The 14,472-nt window shown below is 40.2% G+C and overlaps 1 protein-coding gene across 3 annotated transcripts in view; it reads left to right on the forward strand.

Moving 5' to 3' along the window:
- Positions 1 to 487: 487 nt before the first annotated feature.
- ncalda (neurocalcin delta a) overlaps positions 488 to 14,472 on the forward strand; it is a 44,033-nt gene continuing 30,048 nt past the window's right edge. The window contains exons 1-2 of one of the 3 annotated variants that reach the window (XM_053631029.1): positions 489 to 658; positions 13,544 to 13,611. The gene's annotated coding sequence lies outside the window, so the exon portion shown is untranslated. Of the gene's footprint in view, positions 659 to 12,583; positions 13,612 to 14,472 lie in introns of those variants that run through there. The other 2 variants (XM_053631046.1, XM_053631020.1) reach the window with 2 other exon arrangements.

Raw genomic sequence — 14,472 nt, forward strand, 5'->3', positions numbered from 1 at the left:
CTAATAGCAGGTTACTGAAATTGCAGATTAAACCTTTTCCAAAATATATGTCCAAAATGGACATTTACTATGCACTAGACACTTGGATAGAAGGCAGTTATGTTAAAGATATTAAACGACGAACAGCTCTACTAGGTACCTTTATTAATTCTGGCGGAAATTCAGTCCGTAAAACTGTATTGGGATTAAACATGAGTTTACTAAGACTTTTTAGAGTGTTTAAGAGTTATGTGTCCTAAAGTCACTGCCCTTTTCAACCACTTGGCCAAGAAGTACATTCATCTTATGGGCTGTATTTCCGCCAGAATTATATAAACACGTGTAGTTGAGCTCCACAGGAACACTGCTTCACCTAATCTTACAGAACATTCAACTTTGGCATGTTTAACATGACGTTCTTTCTGCATTATAATGCACATATAAGGGCATTTAAAGGTGAGCAGGAAAACACTTCAGTCAGGCTGCAGGAGGGCGTGTATGACGCGTGGAGTGACGTCATCAGACTTTCCTGTGGCCATTCAGCAGCAGCGCTGCGCACTGAACCGCGGGTTTCCTCATAATTTCGTGTTTAATTTATATTTTCCCCGCGTGGCTTTTTCTTGTTTATAACGCACACAGCCTGCAAGGTGTCCTGTCCATCGGTAGAGGTTCGACACAGGTGAGTTGTTTTTCTCTGAGCTTCGTCAGGAGGACACAAACTTTGTTGTTCGGCTGTTTAGCTATGTGCTAACTGGAAACATGACTTGTTTGCTGAGACTTGTTGCTCGTGCACGAGCGGTTAGCTCGCTAGCTACAAGTATTTACGTAGACAGTTACAAAGAGACGCGTGTGCTTGTGTTGAACTTCGTACTGTACGGTGATCTGTAACGGTCAGTTAGCTACTGGGACGTTTAATCGAGGCAACAAGTTAGCGATAATGAAATCACACCGAGTTTTAGTAGTAAGCTTTTTTTGATTCAGACCGCTCGAGATGTTTATCAGCGGCTCATCATCCATTTCGTGCTCGTTGTAGCCGCAGACAGCAACAGCCAACTAACGGAAACATTTTCATACTGAAGTTAGCTCGAGTTCATTCAATAACTTCGCTTTTGTGCATCAGTGCTGTCCCAGAGATTAGAAAAATGCTGTTTGGGGGCAAAACTATAAAAAGAGTTGATTCCCAAGTCAAGTCATTCGTAAATAATTGTCATTCCTCTGTATAGCCTGTACACACTGGAGCACTTCTCCAGGACCAGGTGCAACACAGAACTGTACACAAGACTACATAAAGTGCAATACACAGCAGTGTGAGATGAGTGCAGATCAGTAAATTCACTGGACGTGGACAGTAAATTCACTGGATGTGGACAGTCACTGGACGTGGACTGTAAATACACTGGACGTGGACTGTAAATACACTGGACGTGGACAGTCACTGGACGTGGACAGTAAATACACTGGACGTGGACAGACACTGGACGTGGACAGTCACTGGGCGTGGACTGTAAATACACTGGACGTGGACTGTAAATACACTGGACGTGGACAGTCACTGGACGTGGACAGTAAATACACTGGACGTGGACATTCACTGGACGTGGACAGTAAATACACTGGATGGGGACAGTCCCTGGACGGGGACAGTAAATACACTGGATGGGGACAGTCACTGGACGTGGACAGTAAATACACTGGACGTGGACAGTCACTGGACATGGACAGTCTCTGGAGGTGGACAGTAAATACACTGGCTGTGGACTGTCACACGTGGACAGTAAATACACTGGACGTGGACAGTCACTGGACATGGACAGTCTCTGGAGGTGGACAGTAAATACACTGGCTGTGGACTGTCACTGGACGTGGACAGTAAATACACTGGACGTGGACTGTAAACTGTGTATTATTTGTATTGTTGCAGCAAAAACAAGTTCCATGATAAGTTATTGCAGCTTTGTAAAGTGCAGGTGTGTGATGTTTTTGTGTTATACTGGGTTAAGTGTTTGATTAGTCCAGGTGATTGTTCGGAAGCAGCAGGGTGTTGAGTAAAGACTTCCAAAAAATTATCCAAATCCGCGGTGAGAGTCAGGAGTTATGGCCAAGTCCCTGAGCACCAGATACACGTGTGCATTAATTGTGTTAATCTTACTTGACCAATTTCTTGTGGATTTAAAAAAAAAAATCAGACATCTTTGAATTTTAGTGTGCATTTTATTCATTTGGCAGAAGTGAATTTAAAGTGCACCTTTGCACCTCTAAAGTGCAATTGTTTTTTCAGATATTACCTTTCATGTAGTGTTTTAGAGCTGTTTGTGATTGTAAAAAGTCTGCAAAGTTTTTAAATCAAAGCGCACGACAGAGTTCTTGATTCCCAAAAGAAGGAAGCGATTGTGAATAGCTGAAACGAGTCGTTAGTGATTCCAGACTTACTTCCTGTACTAACATACGTAGGTTTGTGACAAAAAAAACCCCGCCTTTGGTTTTCATCACCTGCTCGCTGACAGACGGAGCTGAAAGTTGTTATGGTAGTGGGCGTTTCCTTTTTGAATCATGCTGACAGCGGTAGACCAATCACAACAGACTGGGACATCTGGCCAATCAGAGCAGAATATGCTCTCTGAAAGGAGGAGTTTAGAACAAATCCTTTAGAACGGATCATTGAACGAGTCGTTTGAGACTCTGGGGGGGGGGGGAGATAATGCTGCAGTTTAAATTATGAGCACGTTAAAGTGTTTTTTGACATTGGATGGATGTAAATCTTTTGTATGAGATCTTTAAAACAAAATTAGGCACGTTTCAAAACCATAATAGGTGCTCTTTAATGCTGACCAGGAGTTGTATAAAGTACCCAATATTTGACTAAAACTAAATATACCTATTTGGAAAATGACTCGAGTAACCTATAAAGAAATGACTTAAAAAGACATTTTGGTGTATCTGCTATTGTACAGGGTGTCCCAAAAGTCTCCATACATAGGTTAATTAAGCTTTTATTATATATATATATATATATATATAATATGTATGTGTAACAAAATGGAACTTTATTTACAAAGCATCCTCTACATGATGGCAGTTTTTTTTTTGTAAACATGCTCAGAGTTGCCTCTCCCAACTTTGGACCCCAGTTTGGCAGCAGTGTTCTGTGATGCATTTGCCATGTTTCCTGTTAAAGTCCATCACAAGCTTGTGGCGGCTTCCTGATCCAACCATGAGAATGATTTCAACACTTTCTTCTTTTGTCAAAGGCATTCTTAAAGGCTATCTAGCAAGGTCGGGGTGTATGTGTGTGTGTGTGTGTGTGTGTGTGTGTGTGTGTGTGTGTGTGTGTATATATGTGTGTATGTGTGTGTGTGTGTGTGTATATATATATATATATATATATAACATAAACAGTGGTGCTTGCAAGTTTGTGAACTTTCTATATATCTGACCTAAAACCTCATCAGATTTTCAAGGCAGACCTGAAAGTAGATAAAGAAAACACAATTAAACAGATGAGAAGACATTTTTCGAAAAAGTGGGAATTTCCCCTCTATATGCAGGGTTTGTGGACATTATATCACATGAAGCATCATTGTAAAGCAGCCTCTTAGTGCGTTTTTGCTCATGAACATTTTTTCAAGACACTTAAACATTTCGTAAATTGAGGATTTAAATTACGAATTGGAGCCTCTTTTAAAACAAACAGTGCAATGGAAGTGAAACAGTTAGAATACAGGAAGAGGTTAAACCTTAAGGTGAATGAGTGACTGGTCTGCACCTGTGATGGCGGTAGGCATTTGGTTAAAGCTACAGTGCACTGGATAGTAAACATTATTGAATCAGGCTAGGAAATACTGTATAATATGATGTTCTTTACGCTGCTCTGTGTTGCAGTAGTAATTTGCAGGTAGCACTCTGTCAGGGGTCTCTGCTCCATAATGGTAGGGAATTTGTATCATATGCCAGCTCAGATACACCAAACATAATCACACACCATCTTTAAGCATGAAAGAAGTCGGACTGCGCCATAATTGGCAGGAGGTGCAGCCAGTCAGAAGAGACAAAGTACAAATAAAGCACAGGCGACTGAGAGAGTGAACGAGTCTCATGTTGTAATATGAGATTTATTTTTATCTTTGTTCTCGCTGAACATTTATGTCATTCTCTGATTTGGTGGGAAGCTAGTGAATAATATCTGATTAATGAAAAAATTCCCTGTGCTTGTCTGATCTGTGCCTTTAATTTTTTATTTATTTATTTATTTTATATATATATATATAAATTTATATATATATATATATATATATATAATATTTTTTTATATATATATACAGTGAGGGAAAAAAGTATTTGATCCCCTGCTGATTTTGTACGTTTGCCCACTGACAAAGAAATGATCAGTCTATAATTTTAATGGTGGATTTATTTGAACAGTGAGAGACAGAATAACAACAACAAAAATCCAGAAAAACGCATGTCAAAAATTTTATAAATTGATTTGCATTTTAATGAGGGAAATATGTATTTGACCCCTCTGCAAAACATGACTTAGTACTTGGTGGCAAAACCCTTGTTGGCAATCACAGAGGTCAGACGTTTCTTGTAGTTGGCCACCAGGTTTGCACACATCTCAGGAGGGATTTTGTCTCACTCCTCTTTGCAGATCTTCTCCAAGTCATTAAGGTTTCGAGGCTGACGTTTGGCAACTCGAGCCTTCAGCTCCCTCCACAGATTTTCTATGGGATTAAAGTCTGGAGGCTGGCTAGGTCACTCTAGGACCTTAATGTGCTTCTTCTTGAGCCACTCCTTTGTTGCCTTGGCTGTGTGTTTTGGGTCATTGTCATGCTGGAATACCCATCCACGACCCATTTTCAATGCGCTGGCTGAGGGAAGGAGGTTCTCACCCAAGATTTGACGGTACATGGCCCCGTCCATCGTCCCTTTGATGCGGTGAAGTTGTCCTGTCCCCTTAGCAGAAAAACACCCCCAAAGCATAATGTTTCCACCTCCAAGTTTGACGGTGGGGATGGTGTTCTTGGGGTCATAGGCAGCATTCCTTCTCCTCCAAACACGGCGAGTTGAGTTGATGCCAAAGACCACAACACTTTCACCCAGTTGTCCTCTGAATCATTCAGATGTTCATTGGCAGACTTCAGACGGGCATGTATGTGCTTTCTTGAGCAGGGGGACCTTGCGGGCGCTGCAGGATTTCAGTCCTTCACGGCATAGTGTGTTACCAATTGTTTTCATGGTGACTATGGTCCCAGCTGCCTTGAGATCATTGACAAGATCCTCCCGTGTAGTTCTGGGCTGATTCCTCACTGTTCTCATGATCATTGCAACGCCACGAGGTGAGATCTTGCATGGAGCCCCAGGCCGAGGGAGATTGACAGTTCTTTTGTGTTTCTTCCATTTGCGAATAATCGCACCAACTGTTGTCACCTTCTCACCAAGCTGCTTGGCAATGGTCTTGTAGCCCATTCCAGACTTGTGTAGGTCTACAATCTTGTCCCTGACATCCTTGGAGAGCTCTTTGGTCTTGGCCATGGTGGAGAGTTTGGAATCTGATTGATTGATTGCTTCTGTGGACAGGTGTCTTTTATACAGGTAACAAGCTGAGATTAGGAGCACTCCCTTTAAGTGTGTGCTCCTAATCTCAGCTCGTTACCTGTATAAAAGACACCTGGGAGCCAGAAATCTTTCTGATTGAGAGGGGGTCAAATACTTATTTCCCTCATTCAAATGCAAATCAATTTATAACGTTTTTCTGGATTTTCTTGTTGTTATTCTGTCTCTCACTGTTCAAATAAACCTACCATTAAAATTATAGAATGATCATTTCTTTGTCAGTGGGCAAACGTATAAAATCAGCAGGGGATCAAATACTTCTTTCCCTCACTGTATGTGTGTGTGTGTGTGTGTGTGTGTGTGTGTGTATGTATGTATGTATGTATATATATATATATATATATATATATATATATATATATATATATATATATATATATATATATATATATATATATAAAATATATTTATTTATTTTAATATCCCTTGTTGTGGGTGGTAGCTGGTCTGCTAACACTACAGTCCCTCTGCGATTTTGTGGTCCCAGAAATTTTCACAAAATCACACAAACTCCACAAAATTTTGAGGAGCAGCCGTGCTTGCAGGCGGTTTGACCTTAAAATGCTTTATGTGGGCCTAAATTATCAGGTGAGCTGATCAATCGGTTGACCGCAAATAAGTGCTTAAGTGTATGTAAGTAGCTAGGTAGTGCTTTTAAAGGGATGCATCAATAGCAGTTTTCTCAGACCAGATACAAGCGTGAATACTTGTTGAAAGCCAACTGTACTTAGTTTTAATCATAATGGAGCATTTTATTTGGCTGTGTTTGTTGCTGCTTTGTGTTGCTAGCGATGTGCTCCTCACGTTGAGATTTAATTTGAAGACGTTATGGTGTACAGACAGTATGTTTAATACGGTGCATGACATTGGCTGACCTGAGCGTACGAGCAGCATCAGTGAGTGCGGTCATTAAGGTTGAACTCAAGGTGCCTTGGCTCTCATGCGAAGTATAGAACATGACAAGCGAGTGGAAAAGAAGTGCGCGTCTCACTGCTCGCAGAATTGAAACGCTGTCACATCCGACATTTTTAATGACCACGCTCTCTGATACTGCTCTGCATGCTCAGCCACAGTCATGCTCTCTAGTAAAGATACTGTTTAAATAGGACAAAGATGTTCTGACAGGCGATGTGTGTTGTAGGAAGATTCTGTAGTACCTCCGCTTTTATATTCTCACAGATCCAAGTTTTGCAGTTTGCTTGGATTTGATTGCCATCATGAAGTATCACTTCTTTTGTGCCATTTGTCATTAGCACAAATGTTTGCTAGGCTTAAGTCATGTAGTATCAAGTGTTATAGGATGATGTGAAGTTGTGGGGTTTTTTTTTTTTTTTTTTAAATGAGTATGAGTAAATGACCACTGTATCTGACCAGTACCAGTGTCAGTATAAATGCATCACTAGTAAAAAGTTGTTGTTGTTGTTGTTGTTGTTGTTGTAGTGCTACCGTAGCATTAAATGCAGCCTGTGTTCATGTCTGGTGTTTTTAATCCATGCAAAAGCTCAGCATCAGTGAGCATTATGCAAATGACCTTGCAGAATCTCATGTGTGTGAGAGAGACTTGGTTGAACCTAAAAAGCTTTTTTTTGTGTTGTATGTGGTAGATAAGGAAATAAATGTGGTATTTGTATGTGACATTTATGATATGACATTTTTAAAACTCATACTTGAATGCTGTCCTGGCAGTTTCTTTACGACGGAAGAATTGATCTCATTATATTAATAGTAGTTGGCCTTTAGAGATGAACTAAATATACCGTTAATATAATTCTGCGGTAAATCATTATGTGGTGAATTGTTTTAGGAATAAAGCAGCTGTGAGTGACATTACATGCGGATCTGGGTTTGATCACAGCACACATTGAATGGTCAGAAGACAAAGCCAAGCTAACATGCTCTCCTTGTTAAACTCGCAGCCTTGAATGTCTGACTAAATACTCCCAGGAGATATTATTACCAACAACCGTTCTGTTCTTGTTACTCTAACTGTTCTCCAAATCAAAATGGAGATTATTCCAACACCCCATCTGATCATGTCGTGGGGTCTTAACCTAATGTATGACTATCGGTAATAATTTGTCCAAGCAAAGTAATTAAATTAAACATATGTTCTAAGAATATGTGAAAATTATTGTGGATGGAGACAGTTGAAAGTTTTTTTTTTTCTTTTCTTTTCTTTTTTTCCAAGCCCAAACCACAAATCCTTAATAATTGGAGTCCAATGAAAATTAGTGACACTGATGCAAACAGAAATGACATGCACACAATTGTGTGTTTTGCTCATTTTCTCTGTCTTTTTGCAGTGACTGGGTTGACGCTTATCATCTGCAATGAGAGTTTAACTGAGATTACTGTTCTTTCTGACACTTTCTGTCTCTGTTGAAGGAGATGTGACCTAATGTGAGGGCCTAGAGTGTAAACGGATTGGAGAGGTTAGTTTCTCTTTAGTAGACCAAAGATTTATATTACATAATGATATACTATCTTCTATTTTATGAAGTTTGTTTGATGTAGTTCACAAAGAATGATTCTTGTCTTTTTGATAGAAACATAGCACTTGTATGATTTTCGGGAACTTTCTTGTGCTAAAGAGAACTTAATTATAATTGGTTTAAAGAAATTCAAGCACTGGGAGAGTTTGGCCATTGACATGGCAAAGTGTCACTGTGCTCCTTTGGTGAACCTTTGTGAAATTGTTCCCATATACAATTAAATGAATAACCTGCATAAAATTTGTAACGTTTTGTTTTTTTCTGACTTAACATTTGTTTGTGTCGGTTTGGTTTTTGTGATTTATGTCACAGGGAGTTCAACGTGTAATATCGCCAAATATCAAAACCTTTAGTTTTTTGTACAAAACTTTTACACTAAATATGGCTTAGGCCTTTGCGCAGTCAGCTCTTTCTCCAAGTACTCCTGTTTATGACTGCTATAGAGGGTGTGCACGTGACATCATGGTAGGCGGAACTCGGCATGGTCACACCTACTGAGGAGTGTGCACTCCTAAACACACATACATACATACATACATACATACATACATACACACATACACACACACACACACACACACACACACCTTATACTCTGAATGCAAGCATTAGTTTAAATTCACCGATATGGTGGCAGACCAAAAAGATTTATTAAAAGCATGAACGTGAATAATTATTAGTGACATTAGGCTACATTTAGCTGACAGGACACGGGCTGAATGGCGATGCACGATGGCCCATTCGGAGGTAGTTTATAACATTGCAATGCGTTAACGTCTTTAACAAATAACTGGCTATCGCAAACATTACATGGAGCATAACATTAGCTGGTTTCACGACCACAATGCCAGCTGCCTCAAACAAACATAATATAGGACCGTCTTTCAGATGTTTCGCCAAATTCCAGGTGTTTCCTTGATTTGTTTGAAATGACCGATAGCATCGGCTGCACACCGGAAACTGATACTAGCTTACCTCTCAACGAGTCGGGGCGGAGCTAAACTTGTTAAGCTAAGCTAAACTTCTGTAGTTTTTCCCGTGTGCTTGTAGGCGTTCCTCTTCTTCTTCACCACTTGTGGACTGACTAAAACACTTGCGCGTATTTGCTGCCCCCTTCAGGTCCGGAAGAATAGCAACCTCGGTACTGTCAGTGCTAACCGTGCTAACACTACTGCAGAAAAACAAGTACCGTCACATTTTAAGAATGTTGGTACCGACTTGGTACCGAAGTATCGGTTCTCGTGACATCCCTACTGCACATGTGTAAAAACGTAAGAAGCTTTGGTTTGTGTCATTTCCGTCAGGCGTTTACTTATAAATGCAATCTGAAGGTGCATTCACACACACGTTTTATCACTGCAAGTTGCCCGTCTCTGTACCATGAAGTTCTCAGTAGGCGTTCCTGCTACTGTTTGCCTTAGTAACATGGGTGGCACAACTAGCATTCAACAAACCAGTTTTTTTGCTGCTAAAATAAAACATTCTGGAGGGAGAGGATTTGTATATCTAATTCACTGGTTTATATATGTACAAAGTGATCTCTTTAACAAAGCCGTCAAACCGGATAGTAGGCACAAACAACCGCAGCACAACATTGTCCACTGTGTTTTGAGTTGAATGAGTCACATGACTTAAAATACGTCATCGTTTTTGAATATCTCAGCATTTTCAACGTATCTGCTTGGGAGAGAATTTTCGAAAAAACGTAGTTTTCGCTGGACAAAAACCCGCCATCTCGGTACGGACAGCAAACCAAAACGTAGAGAAAAAGATGCGTTTTCAAATTTATTCGGATTAATGTAGACATAGCCTAAGAGTTGAATTCACGCCCTTGTGGTTCGGTTCATATCATAATCTGGCAGTTCTGTTTTTGCCATTTTGTAAATGATGCCACTTTCCGTCATGCTGTCTTATCAACCTTAGAATAGACAGGCTGTGTTATTTTTCAATGAATAACCTATCAGTGAAATGAAAATCAATAAATTGTGATCATCAGTGTTGACGAATTGTAGCTCTAAACTAATATGGTTATGTACAGTTGGTGTCCAAAAATAGGATTCTTGAGTACATTTGCACAGCTGTCAGTTGTTATGCACACCTGGTGGCACACACTCATTTCCTAAAGGACATATGCATCTTTCAGTCTGAGTAATTATCTCACGGCTGTGTTATTGGGGAAACGGGCAGTGGGCAGGCGTTTGCTCTGCTGGTTTCCCCATCACTAAAGTGAAGTGCTAGACTGATCACTAACGTGTTTTTTATGCATTTCATCATGTCTCTTGAATACGCTTTTTACGAGCATCTCAATCTATACCCACATGAACATCTTCTGCTAGACTGAATTGAATAAAAACCTGTTATGTTTGTGTGAGAGCTCGGAGTTTGTTATTAGGAATGATGCTGGAGAAAGCATTGCAGTTTTGTCATTTGTGAATCATGCGTGCCTGTGATTCATCAGACCACACCGAGAACAATCATCACAAACCTGTGTGCTTGCATAAGATACAAGGCAGGTATTTTATGTTGTTGGTTTTATCCTTCATACTTCAGGCATTTGCATGTGATTTTATTTATTTATTTAAAATGAAGAAAGCCTTGTGGACCTTGAAACTCACTCTTGTGTAAATGGCTGATTTTCTTGGCCAGCGTGTCCTACTCTTCACTTTCTTGTTCTTAAAACAAAAGAGGAGACAAAACACTACTTCACCCTCAGGGCCATCTGAAATAAGTAGTAATTAAAAAAAAAAAATTTTTTTAATACACAATGTGATTTCAAAATAATTGCGCATCCAACTAATATTGATAAGTACGCACTAGTGGATTTGAAATCTGGAGCTCAAACACTCAAGCTGGTGCAAACTAAACCAGAAGTTAACAAGTAGTATTTAATATGTCTCTCTGTATATTTGTCTCGAGTTGTAACAGATATCACCCACACAGATCTGTTGGCCGAATGTAACCACAGATTCAAGATGAGTCACTTAGCCATTCATTGTTTCAGATTCGTGAGCAGCCAGTCTTCATGGTGAGGTGTGAAATTGTTGCACACAGTTTGCCTCCACAGAGGAAGCAGCACTGCTTGAGCAAACACATTAAAGCCTCCATATGCAATGAGATGGGAAGTTTTTCTGTCTGAGTAGGCTGAGAATCGTGACTGCTGGCTCTCTCGCGAGGAAGAGAACCGAAGCACAAGTAGGCGTGCTGTTGCTCCCCCACACAAGCATACACACACCTGCTAGCATCTCCACTACTGCATGCGGTATTCTGTGCATTTCAGCAGAAACCCACATTAGCACAACAGGTTTCCAAGGAGATGGGTGTGCTGCTGTTATCTTATACATTACCTTTCAGTGGTGCTGACTATGAAGATTCAATAGTGAAATGTTACGATCTTGATTGATTCATTTTCATTGTAACACAGAACTCGCTATAGAAAATCACTTGGAACGAATTTTTACTTTTAAGAGTCATATCTTTTTAAAGTTTTGTGCAGTTTAAGACCACCGTTCCCAATTATTCATTTAAAGCTCTTTAAAGGAATATTTAGGCCCTGTTCTCACCCGGTATTAACATCAGTCTCAATTGATCCGATCACGAGTGGACAGCTGAAAAACACAGCATGGCATTTACACCTGGCATTTTGAATGGGTCTCCTGTGACCACTTGTGGTCGTATTTCATACATCATTTCCGGGTGTCTCACACCCGTATTATGTGAGTCTTCTGCTGCAGGTCCTATCTAGTCTACCTGTATGGGTTGCTTTAAACATTTTAGTCGTATGGTCTGCTGACAAAACACACAAATGAACTGGAGATGAGATGAAGAAAGCTATGAAAAGCAGCTGCTTTCGGCTCTGCTGTTATAGCATACCATTCATCAACTAGCCTAGCTGTAGAGAACTCTACAGTTCAGTGCAATTTCCAGACAGTCTCATAATGATTACTGAGACAATGTGAGGAAGAAACCTTGAGAGGAACCAGTCTTCAGTTAGTGATTCAGTCTGAAGGGCCAGATTCACAGACATGGGCAAGCTGGTTGCGGGTGCCAAATCTCACATAGGATAATGTACTACAACCGTGCTAGTGGAGGAAAGTATATAATAAATGGTAAGGCCATGGGGAGCTGAATGTGGTGACTCAAAAGATCATTATTAGCCTGGAAGACACTCTTAAAAGCACCTGCATACATGGCACTCTCATGTTCCTATAATAAGCAGCAATAAGGATGGATTACTGATGCTATAAGGAGGGCTCTGTTGAAAAGTACAATCCTCAATGTCATCGAATCATCTAGAGAGTAATTCAGACTTTTGTTGAGGGCATCCATCTTTCATTGCTGGGCCTGGCTGTTTGCAACTAGCAAGTAGAGAAAGTGGAGTATGGTTTCGCAACAGAGACAACCGAAGATTTTTTTTTAAATAGTATGTTGAGCTGAGGACGCTGCGCTCTCTGGTTCTTGAGGGAGGGAGAGAGAGAGAGAGAGAGAGAGAGAGAGAGAGAGAGAGAGAGAGAGTGAGTGTGAGTGTGTGTGTGTGTGGATGTATCTGTGTGTTTAATCTTTCTGCTGTGTGAATAAGGTGGTTGATATGCGGCTAATAAACAAAATGAAGTGTGTGTGATCTTGTCTTCTGAAGTCACGTTTGATAAAACGTGAGTTTCTGTGAGATCTCGTGTCCGTGAAATCGTTACTACACTCGACAGGTGTGTGGTCTCGCGGTCTGTCCGAATCGTCTAGAGTGTGCGTTCATAGGGTTATAATGTTAAAAATCAGTTGAAACGATCCTTATGTCTGTGGTCTCCCACAGTTTTAAAATCAGTTAAGATAAAAAAAAAAAATCATCTAGTGTGTCCTTGGCATTAATGGCCACAATTTACCATCTTCTAATGAACTACTTCCAGCATGATAATGCACCATGTCACAAAGCAAATGTAATCTCAAACTGTTTTCATGAACATGACGATGAGTTCAGTGGTCTTCCCAGTCACTGGCTCTTAATCCAGTAGAACACCTTTGGGATGTGGTAGAGTGAGAGATACACAGCATGATGGTGTGTGATGCAATCATGTCAATATGGACCAGAATCTCACAGGAATGTTTCCAACATTTTGTTAAATCCATGCCATGAAGAATTGAGGGTCTTTTGAGAGCAAAGAGGGGCCCTACCAAGTATTAGTACAGTGTTCCTAAAAAAAAAAAAAAAGGGCTTGCTGAGCGTATTTGTTTCATATTGTCTGAAATATTCCTTCATAGTTATAGTTTGTTGTAAGGCAAAGAGCCAAGTGTACAAAGATTTCAGGGTGGCAGAAATTCCTGTTGGCACTCCTATGTAATTAGGTCCACATAATCCTTGAGTCAAGTCTTAGATTTTCTGTGCTGCCTGGCCTTTTGTGCTTCCAGTCCTGTTAAAATAACTCAGTGTTGGAGGCCAAGACTAACAGGCTGCTGGTTTTCCTCTGCAGATTAGCTGGCTCTGGGCTTTTCTCTCTCAACAGTGGAGAACATCACAGACATCCAGCCAACTCTCTGTGTGAGTACTAAATGTATGAATGTGTTTCGTGTGTTTGTGGTGTATTGATTAGGTTTGTGTGTTTTTTGTGTTAACATCCATGCACTGATTTGTTGCATACTAACTACATCCTGCTTTCCATTATTACATCAGATAAATTTTTCCAAAGCCTTTACAGGGTTATCCAAGTTGCAGCTATAGTATATGGAAGAGCACATGTGGCATACTCCATTCATTTCACTTTCTGTTTTGTTGTGTTGCGTGACCTGACCTATGACTCAGGAGCACAGCTACTGTAGTGTCTGCTCTTGTTCCCATGACTCACTGGCAAGGGGAGATCTCTGGCCAGAGATTCCCATGCTCTGACATACACTTCGACCCAGAACACTTGCACACTTGTGTGTATGTGAGTGAGTAAGCGTGTGCTCCCATATGGCTGGACTAGTTGCAAACGTTAGTGTTTGCATGTCGATAATAAAAATGTCAGCTGATAAAGGTTTATGGCTTGAACAGCACAACTGAGGTAAATAATACAATAGGCTTATTGCTAAACTGTCTATGAATACTCCCACAAAATGTTTTTATTTATTTATTTATTTATTTAAATATTTGTCAATTAAATACTGGATGGCTGACTGTGAAAAGATAATAACATTCGCACAACACTTGGTTCTATTTACACAAACTAATTGAATCTGTCAACATTGAGTTTTTAAAATGGATTTATTTTAGTTTTTATTACATTTTAAATACACCTGGTCTGTACATATACATTATTTTGCTGATTACCTGGACCACTGGTAGCTAGGCAACAGCAGAGATTCCTCTACACCGAGCTGTTGCCTGCGCCTACCCGTAAATGTTCTCTCAATAAATACAAAT

Source organism: Ictalurus furcatus, chromosome 1, assembly GCF_023375685.1.
Source record: "Ictalurus furcatus strain D&B chromosome 1, Billie_1.0, whole genome shotgun sequence".
NCBI classification, from domain to species: Eukaryota; Metazoa; Chordata; class Actinopteri; order Siluriformes; family Ictaluridae; genus Ictalurus; species Ictalurus furcatus.